The sequence below is a fragment of the Eulemur rufifrons genome, chromosome 4 (assembly GCF_041146395.1).
Source record: "Eulemur rufifrons isolate Redbay chromosome 4, OSU_ERuf_1, whole genome shotgun sequence".
Lineage (NCBI taxonomy): Eukaryota > Metazoa > Chordata > Mammalia > Primates > Lemuridae > Eulemur > Eulemur rufifrons.
The window spans coordinates 81574607-81595500 of NC_090986.1; the positions used below are offsets into that span (position 1 = coordinate 81574607).

At 37.2% G+C, this 20894-nt stretch overlaps 1 protein-coding gene across 1 annotated transcript in view; it reads right to left on the bottom strand.

The window, feature by feature from the left end:
- TPTE2 (transmembrane phosphoinositide 3-phosphatase and tensin homolog 2) overlaps positions 1 to 20894 on the bottom strand; it is an 86665-nt gene that overhangs the window by 48143 nt on the left and 17628 nt on the right. The window lies entirely within an intron of this gene.

A 20894-nucleotide genomic window follows, 5' to 3' on the forward strand; every position in this document is an offset into this window, starting at 1 on the left:
TCTCTGTGTGTATAATTTAATAGGATATATACAGAATATATAAAGGATATACACACAGGCATATCTCAAAGATATTGCAGGTTCAGTTCCAGACCACTGCAAGAAAGCAAATATTGCATTAAGAGAGTCACACAAATTTTTTTGTTTCCCTGTGCATATAAAAGTTATGTTTATACAATGCACTAATTTCTTAAGAGTACAATAGGATTATTTCTAAGAAAATAATGTATATACTTTAATATAAAATATTTATTGCTCAAAAATGCTAATGATCATCTGACCTTTCAGTGAGTCATAATCTTTTGCTGGTGGAGCTGCTGAACGGGGTCATGGTTGCTGAAGGTTGGGGTGGCTATGGTGATCTTTTAAAATAAGACAACAATGAAGTATGCTGTACTGATCGACTCTTCCTTTTACAAAAGATTTCTCTGTAGCATGTGATGCTGTTTTGATAGCATTTTACCCACACTAGAACTTCTTTCAAAATTGGACTTAATCCTCTCAAACCCTGTTGATGCTATATCAACAAAGTTTATGGACTATTCTAAATCCTTTGTTGTCATTTCAAAAATGTTCATAGCACCTTCACCAAGAGTAGATTCTGTCTCAAGAAACCACCTTCTTTGCTCATCCATAAGAAGTGACTTCTTATGTGGTCAACTTTTATCATGAAAGTGCAGCAATTTAGTCATATCTTCAGGCTCCACTTCTAACTAAGTTTTCTTGCTATTTCCACCACATCTGCAGTGACTGCCTCCACTAAAATCTTGAATCCTTCAGAGTCATCCATGAGGGTTGGAATCAACTTCTTCCAAACTCCTATTAATGTTGATATTTTGATCTTCTCTCATGAATCACAAATGTTCTTAATGGCATCTACAATGGTGAACTGTAGAAAGGATTTTCAATTTTCAAATGGAATAAATTTGAAAAGCTTCAAAGTAAATTTTCAATTTACTTTGCCCAGATCCATCAGAGGAATTACTACCTATGGTAGCTGTAGCCCTACAAAATGTATTTCTTAAATATAGTAACAAAACTTGAAAGTCAAAATTACTTCTTGATCCATGGGCTACAGAATGGATGTTGTGTTAGTAGGCATGAAAACAACGTTAATCTCCTTGTACATTTCCATCAGCGTTTTTGGGTGACCAGGGTGTGTTGTCAATGAGCAGTAATATTTTGAAAGGAATCTTTTTTTTCCCTGAGCAGTAAGTTTCAACAGTGGGCTTAAAATGTTCAATAAACCATAATATAAACAAATTGGCTGTCATACAGGCTTTGTTTTTCCATTTAGAGAGCACAAGCAGAATATATTTAGCATAACTCTTAAGGACACTAGGATTTTCAGAATGGTCAATAAACATTGGCTTCAACTTAAAGTCACCAGCTGCATTAGGCCCTAACAAAAAGAGTTAGCCTGTCCTCTGAAGCACTGAAGCCAGACATTGACTTCTCTCTAGCTATGAAAATCTTATAATAGATGGCATCTTCTTCCAATAGAAGGCTGTTTCATTTACATTGAAAATCCATTGTTTAGTGTAGCCACCTCCATCAATTATCTTAGCTAGATTTTCTGGATAACTTACTGCCACTTCTACATCAGCACTTGCTGTTTCACTTTGTGCTTTTATATCATAGAGATAGCTTCTCCCCTTAAACCTCATGACCCAACCTCTGCTAGCTTCAAGCTTTTCTTCTGAAGTTTCCTCACCTCTGTCAGCCTTAATAGAATTGGGGAGAGTTAGGGCTTTGTCTTAGATTAAGCTTTGGCTTAAGGAAAAGCTGTGGCTCATTTCATCTTCTATCCAGACCACTAAAACTTTCTTCATATCAGCAGCAAGACTGTTTTGCTTTCTTGTCATTCATGTGCTCACTGGAGTAGCACTTTTAATTTACTTGAAGAACTTTTCTTTTGCATTCACAAATTGGCTGACTGGTGCAAGAGGCTTAGCTTTTGGCCTATCTTGGCTTTTGACATGCCCTCCTCAGAATCACTTCTAGCTTTTGATTTAAAGTCAGAGAGATGTGACTCTTCTTTTCACTTGAACACTTAGAGGCCATTGTAGGCTTATTAAATGGCCTAATTTAAATATTGTTGTGCCTCAGAGAATAGGGAAGCCCAAGGAGAGGTAGAGAGACAGGGAAATAGCTGGTCAGTGGAACAGTCAGAACACACACAACGTTATCGATTACGTTCACCATCTTCTATGGGCATGGTTCATGGTGCTCCAAAACAAATATAATATTAATAGTGATACCAAAGATCACTGATCACAGATCACCATAATAGACATAATAATAATAAAGTTTGACATATTGTGAGAATTACCAAAATGTAACAAAGGGACGCCAAGTGAGCACATGCTGTTGGAAAAATGGCACCAAGGGACTTGTTTGACACAGGGTTGCCAAAAAGCTTCAATTTGTAAAAACTACAATATCTGCAAAATGAAATAAAGTGAAGCAAAAAAAACAGAGGTATGCCTGTATACATATTCTCTAATATTTCCTCTCTATCTGTATATATCCTTTTATATATCATGGATAGAAATGCTTTAGCACTGACCCAAATAAATGGCATCAGTAGTCTTCGATAACACTGTCAGTGAAAGGTGAGATATATCAAAGTAGTCAAAGACCACTGATGTCATTTTATTCAGGTCAGTGCTAAGGATTAAAAATGTACATCTCATCACCTCCTTTGAGAAAGAAACTAAGAAAACCCCAAAAAACAAAAAACAAAAAAAAGTGCATGTCAGGCTGGACAGGGTGGCTCATGTCTGTAATCCTAGCACTTTGGGAGGCCAAGATGGAAGGATTGCTCGAGGCCAGGAGTTCCAGAACAGCCTGAACAACATAGTGAGACACAGTCGCTACAAAAAAAAAAAAAAAAAAATTAGCTGAGCATGATGGCCCATGCCTGCAGTCCTAGTTACTCAGGAGGTTGAGGCAGGAGGATAGCTTGAGACCAGGAGTTTGAGGTTGCAGTGGGCTATGGAGATGCCACTGCACTCTAGCCAGGAAAACAGAGCAAGACTCAAAAAAAGAAAATGCACATGTCAGAGCCAATCGACTTTGAAGACTTACTTTTTTGGTTGAAATTAGGTACAACTGCTCTACAATTTATAAACTGGTTGAACTCTAAAAACATGTCAATTAATTATTTGGAACTTGGTATATCATTTTTACCTAAAGTTACCTTATATGATGTAAAGATGCTCTTGGGCCTTACAAAAGAGGCTAATGAATAAAAATTGAATTGCATTTCTTTATTACTGCAATTATCACTTCATTTGTGAATAAATTTTACAAATCTCAGTATCTTTCCTTCCTCTCTCTGTCTCTCTATATATATTAGTATATTTATGTCTCACCCTTCACTGATGATTCTACCACAGATTATTCTTTTTAATTCAATTGGGTCATAGCTAAAGGATTAAAATTGGATATAGTAAGACTCCGCATGTCTTCCTAGACTTATTTTTCTAACACAAAGTAGCTATAACTACTCTATAATTTATAATCTAGTTGCCCTAAAAAATTAAAATTAGTTATTTGAAACCTGGTATTTAATTTTCCCCTAGAAATGAAGCTTTACATGTTTGTATGAAACCTTAGACCTATGGAAAAAACTTAATGATTCAGGTTTATATACATTTCTTTGTTCCTGACCCTAATCTCCAAGTGTAACACCATTTGTGATAAAATTTACATCTAATTCAACTTCAGTTTGTAGGTACTCATCTTGCTTGCCCTTGTAATTTTCTGCCTTCTCAATTCCCAACACCACCTACTACTAATCAGTCCTTCACCAGGGATGGGTGTCTTCCCTGTCCCTCAGATAAGATCAGGTAACTGCAGAGCTGAGACACAGGCTCCATCTAATGTGATGGTGGGTTTGCCTTTGGGGCAGCAGCCTCACATGGTGGCAAAGAGACAGTTCTGGAGTCTACCAGCTCTATTCTTTTCTGCTGGGGGTTCCTCTGCTCCCTGTCTACTGCTACCTCCTCCTTGCTACAAATAGGACTCTCTCCTCTCTTGGCTATTATGGTATCATACACTCATTCTCATACTTTCCTAAGTATGATAACTGCTGACAATTAAGGGTGAACAACAAATTATAAATAAGAAGCATTCTTCTTATGGCCTGTTCCTTTTCTATCCAAATAGATCCAAAAAAGATAGAAAGGTACCTTCAGATACTATAGCACAAAAGAAGATTTTAGAAAACAGTGTCTAAGACTCTATATTGTCATGGATGCTCCTGACAATGAACTCCCCAAATCTCAATCTCTCTTTTTTGTGTGTATGTGTATGCTTGTGTGCATGTATGTGTATGTGTGTATTTATAAGGATATATGTATTTATATCTATTAATAACTATACTGTTTATTTAAATCTCACATCACACGGGTAGTTCCTTCATGAGTTCCTGTTGCTATTTCTCTGAAGGCAGTGCTAATAGAGTAAAAGGTACATAGACACCCCATGATTTCCTAGATTGAATTTTTGGTTCAAATCAGCTACAATTACTTTTTAACTTATAACCTGGTTGGCCTTTAAAAATTCAATTTAAAAAGGCTGGGCACAGTTTCTAGGTACAAATTCTCTTTTGCCCCATCTAATTTCCTGATTCTCAAGTCCTTCCATCAACTCCTTACTTATAATCGTAAATGCCTTCCCTGCTTTCACATATGGTCAAGTAACTGCAGGTGTGAGGCAGGGACTCCATCCAATGTGATGCTGGTGTGAGTTTAGGGCACCAGTCTCACATGGTGGCAGAGCTCTGGAGGGTGAGGGACAGTTATAGGGTCGACTAGCTCTTTTCTTGTCTGCTGAGGGCTCCTTTGCTCACTGTCCACTGCTACTTCCTCCTTGCTTCAGATAAGATTCTCTGTTTTTTGGCCCACGCTGTTACAGTCTCATACACAGTAACCTAGGGTGACACACACTAGGCATAAAGGACTTCTTCCTCTATGATTTGTTCTTCCTTTTCCTACCTCTATTCAAAACACAAACAATATTCCATACAGAAGCTTACCATGAGACAACTTTAGAAACACTAACCAAGGGAACACTGTATTCTCGTGAATGCTCCTAAGAGTGACTATCCCAAATCAAAATTTCTCTGCAGGTTGTGTGTATGTGTATCCATGCATGTATGGATATGTGTGTGTGTATACATATATGTATATTATGTATTATATATTTATTCATTTATATCTTACGTGGCACTGGTGACACTCGAGGATACTCTTTTCAGTTCACCTGGCTCAGTGCTAAAGAATTAAAAAGTACATAGCAAGACACCATGTTATTCCTCAGACATAACTTTAAGGTTCGAATTAGCATAAATTTTCTGCAAAACTCATAAAGTTGTTTACCCTTAATTCACATACAATCAGTTATTTGGAAACTTATATGTCCTTCTCCATAGAAATGTATCTTCACATGTTTGTAATAAGTATCTCAGGCCTGTGAAAACATTTTATGACTAAAGATTTAAGTTCATGTTTTTATTATTGAAGCTAACCACAGTGTGAACACATTTTGTGATTTATTTCAAATTCAACTACAGTTTGTAGGCACAAATCCCCTTTACCCAATCTAATTTCCTGATTCTCAAGTCCCTCCATTGATGGCTTATTTTTATCATCATAGATGTCTTCTATGCTCTCACACAGGGTCAAGAAACTGCAGGCTTGAGGCAAGGGCTCCATCCAATGTGATGGGGAGTTTGGGTTGGGAGCACCAGTCTCACATGGTGGAAGAGTTCTGGAGGGTAGGGAACACTTCCAGGGCTATTAGCACCATTTTTTTCTCTGCTGAGGACTTCTCTGCTCCCTGTCCACTGCTACCTCCTTCTTGCTCCAAATAGAATTCTGTCCTCCCTTGGATAGCAGAGTCTCATACACAGAAAACCTGAGTTCCTAGGCATTTGTCTGCTAGTAACTAAGGGTGGCAGTACACTAGTAAGAAGACGCATCCGTCTATCACCTGTTTCTCTTTTATCCAACACAGTCTTAAAAAGGTGAAAAATGCTACAGTGAGAAAATTTAGAAACAATGCCAAAGACACACTGTATTTCTGTTTGAGAATGAGAGCAAAAAGAAAAAAAAACAAAACACACCGTATTTCCACAGATGCTCCTGACAGTGAATCTCACAAATCTCAATCTCTCTCTCTCTCTCTGTCTGTCATTGTTTTCTGTGTTTTGTGTGTGTATGCATGCATGTTGATAGAAGTGTACATCTATGTGTGTATCTTAACTTAATCTTTTATAACTCACATTTCACTGGTGGCTTTATGACTAGTTCTTCCTGTCAATTCACTTTGACTTGGGCTAATAGAGAAAAATGGTCATAGTTAGACATAATGTATAATTCTAAATTTACTTTTTGCATCAAATAGCTACAATTACTCTACAAGTGATGACCTGGTTAATCTTTAAATATTCATGTATATATACAGGCGGTCCCTGGATTATGGTGGAGATACATTCCTGAGAAGGTCTTTAGGTTGGATTTATATATAACTCAGATTCCTGATGAACAGCACATATACAATAATAATAATAACAATACTATAATGCTTCATAGGTGGTAATAGTAATACAGTGTAATACTATAATAATAATACCCCTGTACTGTAAGTTACAGAAACTATTGTGCTCACTTTTAATTCAAACAAATAGAATATAAAAACAAACTCATACAAAAAGTTTAGATGAGATAGGAGAAATTTCAAAAAATAACATTAAAGGTTAATACTCACTTAATGTTGCATCAATGTCTTGCTTACAGGAAGAAGCATTTTTGAGGCAAGAAGGCAGCTAACATTAGTCAGAAGATGATGGTGGTGATGGTGATGGTCCCGGAGAAGATGGAGTGGGTGCTGGAGAATCAGGATTTAATCTGTGGCTGGAGGAGGGGAGCTCACCACTGAAGTCGGTTTCTTGAAAAAGGTATCTAGGGTTGTTTGCACAGTCTTTTTCTTTTTGTCTTCATAAATGGCCTTGTAGCTGCTGATGTTCTCAATAACTGCACAGCAAACCTTTGTAAACTGCTCAATGTTAGGGTCTTGCTCCTCAAGCTTAGCATATCCTGCTTCAAAGAGATGAAAGGCTTCAGCTAATTCTTTTTCCATAAACTTTCTTGGCTCTGGATGTTCTGATTTCTTTGTGCCTTGTGTTCCATTCAGCAGTTTCTCTGTGTATGAGACCAGCAGCTAGTATGGAGATGCTGCACCAGTGAAACGCTTAGCAGCCATGCAGGTTTGTGTACAGGCATGGAAGAAACTAGTTCCCAAATTATTAATTTAATTATTTCGTTATAAATTATCCTCATTGGGAGCCTATTTGTAAGTACAGAACACTGTAAGTTGGGTGGTCCATACCTCGGGAACTGCTTATGTATCGCTCATTTGAGCTCGTATGCCATTTTTTTTAAATTAGAAATGCGGTTTTATAAGCTGGTAATGAATATCTTAGGCTGTGAAAATAGTAATGTGTCCAGATTAAGTAACTATATCTTAATCCTATATGTAAGTCTTTTGCGATGGCATTTCTTTCAGGTTCAACTTTAGTTTGTATGCCCCCATCCCTTTTATCCCATTGAAATTCCCAATTCTTAATTGCCATCATTACCTTCTTCCTTTTCACCTATCATAGATGTCTTTCTTGCCCAAGAGATAGCTGCAGGCCTGAGGCAGGGGCTCCATCCAATGTGATGGTGGGTTGGGTTGGGGGCACCAGCCTCAGATGGTAGCAGAGTCCTGGAAGGGAAGAACACTTTCAGGGCTATTAGCTCCATTCTTTTCTGTTGAGGACTCCTTTGCTACCTGCCCACTGCTATCTCCTCCTTGCTCCAAATAGGATTCTCTCCTCCCTTGGCCCACACTAGCACGATCTCATTTCCACAGTAACTAAAGGTGACAAATACCAGAAGTAAGAAGTCTTCTGGATGAGCTGTACCCCAATTTTTCTATCTCAATCCAAAAGAAAAAACATATTTTGTAAAGAAGGTTACCAGGAGAGGACTTTAGAAATTGTTTCAAGGAAACTTTTTATTCCCATGGATGCTCCTGACAATAATAACCCAAATCTCAATCTCTCTGTATGCTGTATATACAAAAGCATGTATGTGTGTATACATATGCATATTATGTATTTATTCATTTATATCACATATTGCATTACCGAGTCTGCCAGAACATACTCTTTTGATTCATACAGGACAGTGCTAAAGAATTAAAAAGGTAAATAGTAAGATACCATGTCATTTCCCACACTTACTTTTTAGTTCAAATTAGCTACAATTACTTTTCAACGTATAACCTGGTTGACCGTTAAAGAATTCATGTGTGTATTTACTTATTTGGAATTTGATACAACATTTTCCTAGCTATGATAACTTTTATGATTGTAACATATATTTTAGAACTGTCAAAAAATTACCAAATCAAGATTGAATGCAGGAGGCTGAGGCAGAAGGATTGCTTACGCCCAGGAGTTTGAGGTTGCTGTGAGCTGGGCTGACGCCACGGCACTCTAGCCTGGGCAACAGAGTGAGACTCTGTCTCCAAAAAAAAAAAAAAAAAAAAAAGGTTGAACTATTTTTCTTTATTACTGAACATAAGCCAAAGTGTAAAAGCCTTTTGTGGGGGAATTAATTTTAAATTCAACTTTAGTTTGTAGTAGTCAGCTTTGTATTTCAATCTCATGTCCTCCTTCCTATATCCCTCCATCACCTCTCTACTTTCATGCATCATGCTTGCCTTCCTGCCCATGAGATAGATACATTCAAGCAGCTGCAGGCTAAGACAAGGGCTCCATCTAATGTGATAGTGAGGTTCGGTTTAGGCACCAACCTCACACGTTGACAGAGCTCTGGAGGATGAGAAACCAATCCAGGTTCCATTAGCTCCATTCTTTTTGCTGAGTGCTTCCCTCTTTCCTGTCCATTGCAACATCCTCCTTGCTCCAAACTGGATTTTCTCCTCTCTTGGCTCATTCTAGTAGGAAAGGGTGCACAAGAATTTAGATTCCCATCACAGAAAATCTGATTGTTTCCTAAGGAATTGGCTGCTAATAACTAAGGGTGACAAACACACTAACAGGAAGAAGCAACTCTCCTGTGACCAGCTCAACTTTACCCACTGCAATCTAAAAAACATGGAAAGATACCTCCAAATGCTAAAGTGAGAAGATTTAGAAACAAATGTCAAAAAACCACTCTGGGCCGGGCGCGGTGGCTCACGCCTGTAATCCTAGCACTCTGGGAGGCCGAGGCGGGTGGATCGCTCGAGGTCAGGAGTTCAAGACCAGCCTGAGCAAGAGTGAGACCCCGTCTCTACTAAAAATAGAAAGAAATTATATGGACAACTAAAATATATATACAAAAAATTAGCCGGGCATGGTGGCGCATGCCTGTAGTCCCAGCTACTCGGGAGGCTGAGGCAGTAGGATCGCTTGAGCCCAGGAGTTTGAGGTTGCTGTGAGCTAGACTGACGCCACGGCACTCACTCTAGCCAGGGCAACAGAGTGAGACTCTGTCTCAAAAAAAAAAAAAAAAAACCACTCTGTATGGCCATGGATACTCCTGATGATAAATTTCACAAATGTCAAACTGTCTCTATAATTGTTTTATATTTCTGTTGTGTATGCATGTTTGTGTATAGATGTATGTTGATAGGAGTATCTCTGTATGTGTATTTATTTATTTATACACACAAAAGTGTGTATATACATTAATACATACACACATTATTTATCTATCTATGACTCACCATTCATGGAGGGATATCTCAGATATTACTTCTGTCAATTCACCCTGGTGTTTATAAAAGAATACAAATACAAGGCATAATTCTAAACTTACTTTTTTGAGACAGTTATAGTTCCTCTAGGCATAAACTGGGTAAATTTTCAATATCACGCACGTATCACTAACTGAATGTAGAAAATCAGTGTTTATTACAAATGAGGCTTTATGTCCCGGTAATGAATATCTTATGCCTCTGAAAATAGTAATGCTTCCAGATTTAACTAAAACCCTTTATTATTACCTTAGTCTCAATGTTTTATATACTCTCCCCTTGGGTCAGGGGCTCCATCCAATATAAGAGTGTGTTGGAGTTGGGGACACCAGCCTTACATGGTAACAGAGCTCTTGAGGGTGAGGAACACATCCAAAGTCTACTAGCTATATCTTTTCTGCTCAGGGCCAACTCCTCCATTTCCACTACACCTCTTCCTTGATGTCAAATAGAATTTCTCCCCACTTGTTCCTTCTTAAAAGTTGAATACAGTACCCCCCAAATTTAATTACTGAAGTTCTCATCCCTGTAACCCCTGACGTGACTTTATTCTGAAATAGACTAACTGCAAACGTGTAGTTAAGATGGAGGTCATACTGGTGTAAGGTGGACCTCTAATCCAGTATGATTGGTATCCTCATAAAAAGGGGAAATTTGGACACAGATGCACACATGGGGAAAATTTCATGGAAAGACAAAGGCAGAGATCTTAGTGATGACTACATGCCAAGGAATGAAAAGATTGCCAGCAACCAGCAAAAGCTAGCAAAGAGGCAGAGAAAAGATTCCTCCCCATAGCCCTCGTACAAAGCCAACCTTGCTGACACCTTCATTTCGGACTTCTAGTCACAAGGACTATGAGATAATGAATTGCTGGTGTTTTAGCCACTCAGTTTCTGACACTTTGTTAATGCAGTCCTAGAGACTACTACAGCCCTATCTAGTGGAATCTCATACACAGGCAATCTGATAATTTTTTTAAAGTTTTGGCTGCTAGTCACTTGGGTAGGAGGCAATGTCTGCTTCCTTCTGACCTGTTCTGACCTCTTTTATCAGATTAATTATAACCACAGGAGAAAGGGGGTTATACACAGAAGCTGACACTGCCAATACTTTAGAAACAGTGTCCAAGAAAGCCTATATTTAATATCTGTGTATATTTTTGTATATTTATATGTCCATTTATATATTGTAAAGTGATACACACACACATATATATATAATTCCATCATACACTAGTGATTATCAGTTCATATGGGTCAGAGCTGAAGAATTAAATTTCATATAATCAAATACTATGTGAATTCATATACTTACTTTTTCATTTAAATTAGCTACAATGTACATACAACTATTAAATGGATTAAACTCTAAGAAATTCTCAGGTAATTTGGCTATTTAGAAACTGTATTTCATTTTTCCCTAGAAGTGAGGTATGATATGGTAGAAATGAAATTATTAAGCCTGTTCAAAGAAGACTTAATGAATCGAGATTTTGGAAGTTTTCTTCACTGCTGGACCTCATCCCAATGTGTAACAGTCTTTTTTGGTGGCTGCACTTTTAAATTCAGCTTCAGTTTGTAGGTAGTCAGCTTTGTATTTCAATCTCATGTCCTCCTTCCTATGTCCCTCATCACCTCTACTTTCATGCATCATGTTTGTCTTCCTGCCCTTGAGATCTGATCAAGCAGCTGCAGGCCAAGAGGACAAGGGCTCCATCTAATGTGATAGTGAGGTTCGGTTTAGGCACCAACCTCACACACTGACAGAGCTCTGGAGGATGAGAAACCAATCCAGCTTCCATTAGCTCTGTTCTTTTTTACTGAGTGCTTTTCTCTTCCCTGTCCACTGCAACCTTCTCCAGGCTTCAAACGGGATTTTCTCCTCTCCTGGCTCATTCTAGTAGGAGAGGGTGCATCAGAATGTAGAGTCTCATACACGGGGAATCTGACTGTTTCCTAAGGAATCGGCTCCTAATAACTAAGGGTGACAAATATACTAACAAGAAGAACCAACTCTCCTGTGGCCAGCTCCTTTGCATCCACCTCAATCAAGGAAAGATAGAAAGTTACTTCCAAATGCTACAGTGAGAAAATTTAGAAACAATGGCAAAAAAACACTCTGTCTGGCCATGGATGCTCCCGAGGGTAAATCTCACAAATGTCAATGTATTTTTTTAATTGTCTACTATTTCTGTTGTGTATGCATGTTTTTGTATGCATGTGTATTGATAGGAGTATGTCTGTACGTATATTTATTCATGTATGTCCATAAGTGTGTATGTATGTACATACATGCATATATCTCTATTTATCTTGTTGAACTCACATTTGTTGGCAGCGTAAGTCAGAGGTTTCTTCTGTCAATTTGTTCATTTTGGGACTACAAGATTATAAAGGAATAAGGTCAGAATCAAGACATCTTTTTAAATTTACTTTTTGGGATAAATAGAGTTAGTTACTCTAGGCACGAACTGGGTGATTTTTAAATATTCATGTGTGTAGCACTAATTGACTCTACAAGGTCATTTTTTAATAGAAACTATGAGGCTTTATGTGCTGGTAATAAATATCTTAGGCCTGTGAAATAGTAATGCTTCCAGATTTAAGTGAAGCTCTTTATTTTTTTTATTTTATTTTATTTTTTTTTTGAGACAGAGTCTCACTCTGTTGCCCAGGCTAGAGTGAGTGCCGTGGCGTTAGCCTAGCTCACAGCAACCTCAAACTCCTGGGCTCAAGCGATCCTCCTGTCTCAGCCTCCTGAGTAGCTGGGACTACAGGCATGCACCACCATGCCCGGCTAATTTTTTCTATATATATTTTTAGCTGTCCATATAATTTTTTTCTATTTTTAGTAGAGATGGGGTCTTGCTCTTGCTCAGGCTGGTCTCGAACTCCTGAGCTCAAACAATCCGCCCACCTCGGCCTCCCAGAGTGCTAGGATTACAGGCGTGAGCCACCGCGCCCGGCCGAAGCTTTTTATTATTACCTTAGTCTCAATGTGTTATAGCCTCCACTCCAGTCAGGGGCTCCATCCAATATAAGAGTGGTTTGCAGTTTGGGACACCAGCCTTACATGGTCACAGAGCTCTTGAGGGTAAGGAAAACATCCAAAGTCTATTATTGTCTTTCCTACTTAGGGCCCTAATCCTCCATTTCCAATACATCTCTTCCTTGATGCCAGATAGGATTTCTCCTCACTTGTTCCTTGTTAAAGGTTGAATATAATACCAACACAATTCAATTATTGAAGTTCTCCTCCCTGTCATAGTGTGACCTCATTCTGAAATAGAGTAATTGCAAATATGTGTAGGTAAGATGAAGGTCCTACTCGGGTAAGGTGGGCCCTTAATCCAATATGATTGGTATCCTCATATAGGGGGAAAATTTGAACACAGATGCACACACAGGAAAAATTTCAGGGGAAGCTGGAGGTAAAGATCTGGGTGAAGAGTCTATATGCCAAGGAATGCCAAAGATTGCCAGCAATCAACAAAAGCTAGCAAGGAGGCATAGAACATATTCTTCCCCTTACAGCCCTCATAAAAGCCAACCCTGCCGACACCTTCATTTCAGACTTCCAGCGCCTAGGACTGTGAGATAATAAAGTTTTGCTGTTTAAGCTGCTCAGTTTCTGACACTTTGTTAATGCAGCCCTATAAAGCACTACAGCCCTGTCTAGTGGAGTCTCTTACACAGGCAATCTGATCGTTTTCTAAAAGTTTTGGCTGCTAGTCTCTTGGGTAGGAGGCAGTGGTCTGTGTCCTGCTGACCTGTTCTGATCTCTTTTCTCTGACTAGATCCAGAAAGGAAGGGGTGTTACACACAGACTCTGACACTGCCAATACTTTAGAAACAGTGTCCAAGAGAGTTTATCCCTAATATCTGTGCATATTTTTATATTTTAGAAAGTGCTACACAAACACAGACACATACATATATATAATAGCATCATACATTAGTGATACCCATTAACTTGGGTCAGAGCCAGAGAATTAAATTTTACATCATCAAACACTAGGTTTGTTTCATAGTCTTATGTTTTCATTCAAATTAGCTACATATCTATACAACTAATAAACTGATTAAACTCTAAGAAATTCACATGTAATTTGACTATTTAGAAACTGGTATTTCATTTTTCTCTAGAAGTGAGGCATTATATGGTAGAAATGAAATTATTAAGCTTGTAAAAGAAGCCTTAATGAATCAAGATTTCAAAACTTTTTTTTACTGCTGAACCTAATCACCATTTCTAAAGGTCTTTTGTGGTGGCATTTATTTCAAGTCCAACTTCAGTGTGTATGTACCCTTTCCTATTCTCCCATCTGATGTCATGTTTCCTAAGTCCCTCCAGATAAAGGGTCTATAAGCTCCTTTCTTTCTGCCGAGGGCTCCTGTGGGCCTTGTTCACTGATCCCTCCTTCTAGCTCCAAATAAGATTCTCTCCTTTCTTCAGCCAATCTAGTAAAGTCTTACAGACAGGCATTCCCAAAATTTCCTAAGTATTTTGGCTGGTGGTTACTCAGGTTGTCAAAAGAACTAAGACGAAGAAGCATTCCTCTTATGGCATGCTCCTCTTCTGGCCAAATCAATCCAAAAAGATAGAAAGGTACCTACATATCTGACATTGAGATAACTTAGAAAGTTCCCCCTCTATTCCTGATTTCCTGAGAGTTTTAATAATGAATGTGTGTTAGATTTTGTCAAATGCTTTTTCTGTATTTATTGGTATTACACCATTTTTCTTTAAACTGTTGATGTGATAGATTACATAATTAATTTTCAAATGTTGCCTACCTAGGATAAATCTCACTTGGTTGTGGTATACAATTTTTTATACATTATTGGATTCAATTTGCTAATGTTTTGTTGAGAATTTTTGCCGGTATGCTCATGAAAGATACTGGTCTATAGTTTTCTTTTCATTTAATGCCTTTTTCAAGTTTTGGTATTAGGGTAATGTTGGCAGCATAGAATGAATTAAGAAGTGTTCTCTGTGCTTCTATTTTCTATAATAGATTTTAGAGAACTAGTATTATTTCTTATTCAAATGTTTGGTAGAATTCACCAGTCAAACCTTCTAGGCCTGGTGCCTATTTTGGAAGGTTATTAATTATTGATTCACTTTCTTTAATAAATATAGTTCTATTCAGGTTGTCAATTGCTACTTCTGTGAGTTTTGGTACTTTGTATGTTTTTAAGAGTTGATCCATCTCATATAAATTATCAAATTTGTGGACATAGAGTTGTTCATAATATTCCTTTATAATCCTTTTCATGTGCATGTGAACAGTCATGAAGACCCTTCTATATTTTATGATATTAGTAATTTTTGACATCTCTCTTTTGCTCCTGGTTAGCCTGGCTGGAAGTTTATCAATTTCATTGATCTTTTCAAAGAAATATCTATTGGTTTTATTAAGTTTTCTCTATTGTTTTCTTGTGTTCAATGTAATTCATTTCTGCTGTAATTTTTATTATTTCTTTTCTTCTGCTTTTTAAAGATTTATATTGCTCTTCTTTCTCTAGTTTCCTAATGTGGAAGTTGAGATTATTGATTTGAGATCTTTTTTATTTTCTAATATATACATCTAATGCTATAAGTTCCCTCGAAACACTGCTTTTACTGAATCTCATAAATTTTGATAAGTTGTACTTTCATTTTCATTTCATTCAAAATATTTTAAAATTTTTCTTGAGACTTCTACTTTGACCCAAGTGTTAATGAGATGTGTGCTTTAATCTCCAAGTATTTTGGGATTTTCTAGCTATCTTTCTGTTACTAATTTGTAGTTTAATTTCTCTGTGGTCTGAGAGCACACTTTGTATGTCTATTCTTTCAAATTTGTTAAGGTGTGTTTTACAGTGGAGAATGTGACCTATCTTCATGAGTGTTTCATGTGAGCTTGAGAAAAATGTGTATTCTGCTATCATTGAATGAATTATTCTATAAATGTCAAGTAGATCCAATTGATTGATGGTGCTGTTCAGTTCCACTATATCCTTACTGATTTTCTGGCTAGTGGATCTATAATTACAAATAGAGGATGTTGATATCTCCAACTATAATAATGGACATGCTATTTCTCCTTACAGTTCTATCAGTTTTTGACTCACACATTTTCATGCATTGTTTTTAGGTACCTACACATTAACGATTGTTATATTTTCATAAAATATTGACTCCTTTATTATTATTAATATTTAATGCTTCTTGTTATACCTGATAATTTTCCTTACTCTGAAGTCTGCTTTGTGGGAAATAAATATAAACACTCCTGATTTTTTAAAATTAGTGTTAGCTTGGTATATTTTTCTCTATTCTTTTACTTTTGATCTACTTGTGTCTTTATATTTACAGTGGATTTCTTATAGACAACATATAGTTGGATCTTGTTTTGTTATCAACTCTGAAAGTCTCTGTTCTTTTTCTTTTTTAATTTTTTTATTTCAGCATATTATGGGGGTACAAATGTTTAGATTATGTGTATTGCCTTTGCCCTAGCTGAGTCAGAGTTTCAAGCGTGTCCATCCCCCACACGGTACGCACCCCACCCATTAGGTGTATATATACCCATCCCCTCCCCTGCACCTGCCTGACACCCAGTGATTGTTATTACTATATGTGCACTTAAATGTTGATCAGTTAATACCAATTTGATGGTGAGTACATGTGGTGCTTGTTTTTCCATTCTTGTGATAGTTCACCTAGTAGAATGGGCTCCAGCTCTATCTGGGGTAATACAATATGTGCTATATCACCATTGTTTTTTGTGGCTGAGTAGAATTCCATGGTATACATATAACACATTTTATAAATCCACTCATGTATTGATGGGCACTTGGGTTGTTTCCACATCTTTGCAATTATGAATTGTGCTGTTATAAACATTCTAGTGCAGATGTCTTTTTTATAGAATGTCTTTTGTTCTTTTGGGTAGATGCCCAGTAATGGGATTGCTGTATCAAATGTAGTTCTATTTGTAGCTCTTTGAGGTATCTCCATATTACTTTCCACAGAGGTTGTACTAGTTTGCAGTCCCACCAGAAGTGTATGAGTGTTCCTATATCTCTGCATCCACACCAACATTTATTGTTTTGGGACTTTTTGATAAAGGCCATTCTCACTGGAGATAAGTGATATCTCTTTGTGGTTTTGATTTGCATTTCCCTGAGGATTAGAGATGATGAACATTTTTTCATATGTTTGTTGGCCATTAGTCTATCTTCTTTTGAAAAGTTTCTGTTCATGTCCTTTGCCCGCTTTGTGATAGGGTTGTTTGATTTTTTCTTGCTGATTTTCCTGAGTTCTCTATAGAGTCTACTCATCAGCCCTTTATCGGATGTGTAACATGCAAATATTTTCTTCCATTCTGTAGGTTGTCTGTCTGTTCTAGTGACAGTTTCCTTGGCTGCGCAGAACCTGAAAGTCTCTGTTCTTAATTGATATATTAGAGCAGTCACGTTTAAAGTGACTATTGATATAGTTGGATTAATAGAATATTTTTTCCTTTTCTCCCACTTCATTTTAAAAAAGATATTTGGCCATGTAACCAAAAATCAAGACTCCTGTCTGCCCAAACCACTGGCTTGTGTAATCTCTCAGCAACTTAATTTCCTTATCTGTAAATTAAAACACATGCAAAACACACTTTGCGTTTGTCAACCTCATCAAATCATGCTGAATATTCACCATTTCATAAATAGTGGTTTTTAGACAACCTGCTCTCTTCATCAAATGATGTGCCATAAAAATCAGTATGTGACAACAATATAAACTGATACATATCTTTAATTTCAAAAACAAACATTCTCATCAAAGTAATACACGCCAATGATGCCCTGAGAAATTGTGGATTCCCTTTAAGATGACAAATAGTACAGTATGCTGCATCACCCTCCCAAAACTACAGAATTGGAGCAGAGGAATGGATCCCAAGAAATAACAACAACTCTCCTTCCTAGGAGATGCAGAGGTGTGAGAGCTGTGCCTTAACTGATGGACACTCTGAGGAGCAGGGCTGCCGGGCAGTCTTGAGGGGGTAAGTTGGAGGAATGCTTTCAAGTTCTGGTCTTGCCTTCCTCTGGAGTTGGTTGGGGACTATCACTGCCTTTCTCGATAGAAACCAGCACCAACTACCCAGGTCTAGTTAGAGTAAAATTAGGGTATCATTAGTTCAGCTGATGAAAATAGGGAAGGGATGAAGGGCAGTCCTTGGGCCTTCACTCCTCCATCACCAATATCTCCAAAGCCCAGGTTACAACCTAGGGAGACTGACTTCTCCACTGCTGCTTTGCCTAGGAGTTTAAAGGTGTTTTTCTTGTTAAATTTGTCATGAGGACGCTTCCATATTTGAGTCCTTACCATAACTAACTACAGCCTAACTTAGTGTGTAAACTAACTGAAAGCCTAACTTAGGAGCGTACTCTTACAACAAATAGCTGAGTCTCAGTCAATTTCTGCAGCTGAGCTTCAGACAATTACAGGCAGCCAACTGGTTCAAATAAAGCAATAGTCTAGCTGTAACCAATTAAGCTGTCTCTGTACCTCACTTCCATTTTCTGTCCATAAATGCTGCTTGACCATGTTGCAAGCTGGAGTTCTTAGAATTTGTTCTGGTTCTGAGGGCTGCCCAATTCATGAATCATTCTTTGCATAGTTAAGCTCTGTTAAATTTAACTTGTCTAAGGTTTTTCCTTTTAGCAACCCAGAGGAGTTGCCTGGTCACAGTGTTTCCTGGTTCCTGAGACTCTCTGCCCTGGGGCTCATCACCTTCCCTCATGTTGAAAATACTGAGAAAGACACAAACTTAAGTCCTAGCTTTCAACGAGGGTGACTACGTAACTCCTCACCCAAAGTAGGACACTTCTGAAAGTGAAAAGGAGGCACTATTAATATGCTTTAAGGCTTTTAATAATCAAGCTTGCAAAGATCACAGATAAAGAAAAGATCCTAAGGGAAGTAAGAAAAAAGAAAAAAATAATATATCAAGGAGCTCCAATACATCTGGCAGCAGACTTCTCAGTGGAAACCTTGTAAGTCAGAAGAGAGTGGCATGACATATTCAAAGTGCTGAAAGAAAAAAATCTTAACCCTAGAATATTATATCCTGCAAAAATAGCCTTCAAACATGCATGAGAAATAAATACTTTCCCAGACACAAAAGCTGAGGGGTTTCATCAACACCAGACCCGTCCTACAAGAAATGCTAAAAGGAGATCTTAATATGAAAGAAAAGGACATTAACAAACAAAAGGAAAGAATCTTAAGATATGAAACTCATTAGTAACAATAAATACACAAATACAGAACACTCTATTACTGTAATTGCGATATATAAACCACTTATGTCTTGAGTAGGAAGACTAAAAGACAGACTTATCAAAAATAACTACTATAACTTTTTGAAAGATAGATAGTATAAAAAATAAAGATGGAAACAATAAAAACCTAAAAAGCAGGGGGGAGGGAGTTACACCGTAGAATTTCTTTTAGATTTTTATTTGCTTATATATTTATTTATAAACAAAGTTGTCATATATTTAAAATAATCAGTTATAAAGTATTTGTGGCAAGTCTCATGGTAACCTCAAATCAAAAAATCTACAACCAATACACAAAAAATAAAAAGCAAGAAATTGGCCAGGAGCAGTGGCTCATGCCTATAATCCTAGCATTCTGGAAGGCCCAAGCAGGAGGATCATTTAAAGTCAGAAGTTTGAAACCAGCCTGAGCAAGAGTGAGACCCTGTCTCTACAAAAAATAGAAAAAATAGCCAGGTGTGGTGGCGTGTGCTTGTAGTCCCAGCTACTCAGGAGGCTAAGGCAAGAGGACTGCTTGAGCCCCGGAGTTGGAGGTTGCAGTGAGCTATGATGATACCACTGCACTCTAGCTGGGGCTACAGAGTGAGACTCTGTCTCAAAAATAAATAAATAAATAAGCAAGAAATTAAAACATACTACCACAGAAAATCACTTTTAACAAAGGAAGACAGGAAGGAAGGAAGAAACAAAGAGAGGACCACAAAACAACCAGAAATCAAATAACAATATAGCAGTCCTTACCTATCATCAATAACATCCAATGTGAATGGACTAAACTCTCCAATCAAAAGACAAAGAGTGGCTAAATGGATAAAAAAACAAGACCCAACTATATGTTGTCTACAAGAAACCCATTTCACCTATAAAGATACACATAGACTGAAAATAAAGGGATGGAAAAAGATATTCCACGCAAATGGAAATTAAAAAAGAGCAGGAATAGCTATACTTCTATCAGATAAAATAGGTTTCAAGACAAAAACTATTATAACAAGAGACAAAGAAAATCATTATATACTATAAAGGAGTCAATTTAGTAAAAGTATATAATAATTCTAAAAATATCTATATCTAACACTGGAGCAACCAGATATATAAGCAAATATTATCAGACCTAAAGAAAGAGATAGATCCCAATACAGTAATTGTTGGAGACTTGAACACTCCATTTTTAGAACTGGACAGATCACCCAGACAGAAAATCAACAAAGAAACATTGGACTTAATCTGTACTATAGACCAAATAGACATAACAGATATTTACAGAACATTTCGTCAAAAAGCTGCAAAATACATGTTCTTCTTCTTAGCTCATGGATCATTCTCAAGGATAGACCATATGTTAGGCCACAAAATAAGTCTGAAAAAATTCAAAAAATTAAAATCATATCAAGTATTTTCTCTGACCACTCTGACCATAAAACTAGAAATCAATAATAAAAGGAACATTGGAAACTATACAAGCACATGAAACCGAACTTTAAAAACCTAGAAATGAGTTCAAATAGAAAAAACTAGTTATTCTACAGCAAATTCTAACCTAGAACACCATTGGACACTGCACAATTTTGTCCCAGATTAGTTTTAATTTCTTCTACTGATATTGTGGGAGTCAAAACTTCAAGATAGGTGTAATAAAACCTACTAGAAGTACAGAACTGTTTCCCTTTTGTTGTAATGTATTCTATAAAAGTTGCTTGAGAATTATTTGGTTCTAAAATATTGACCAATCCTTTCCTTGGAATTCTC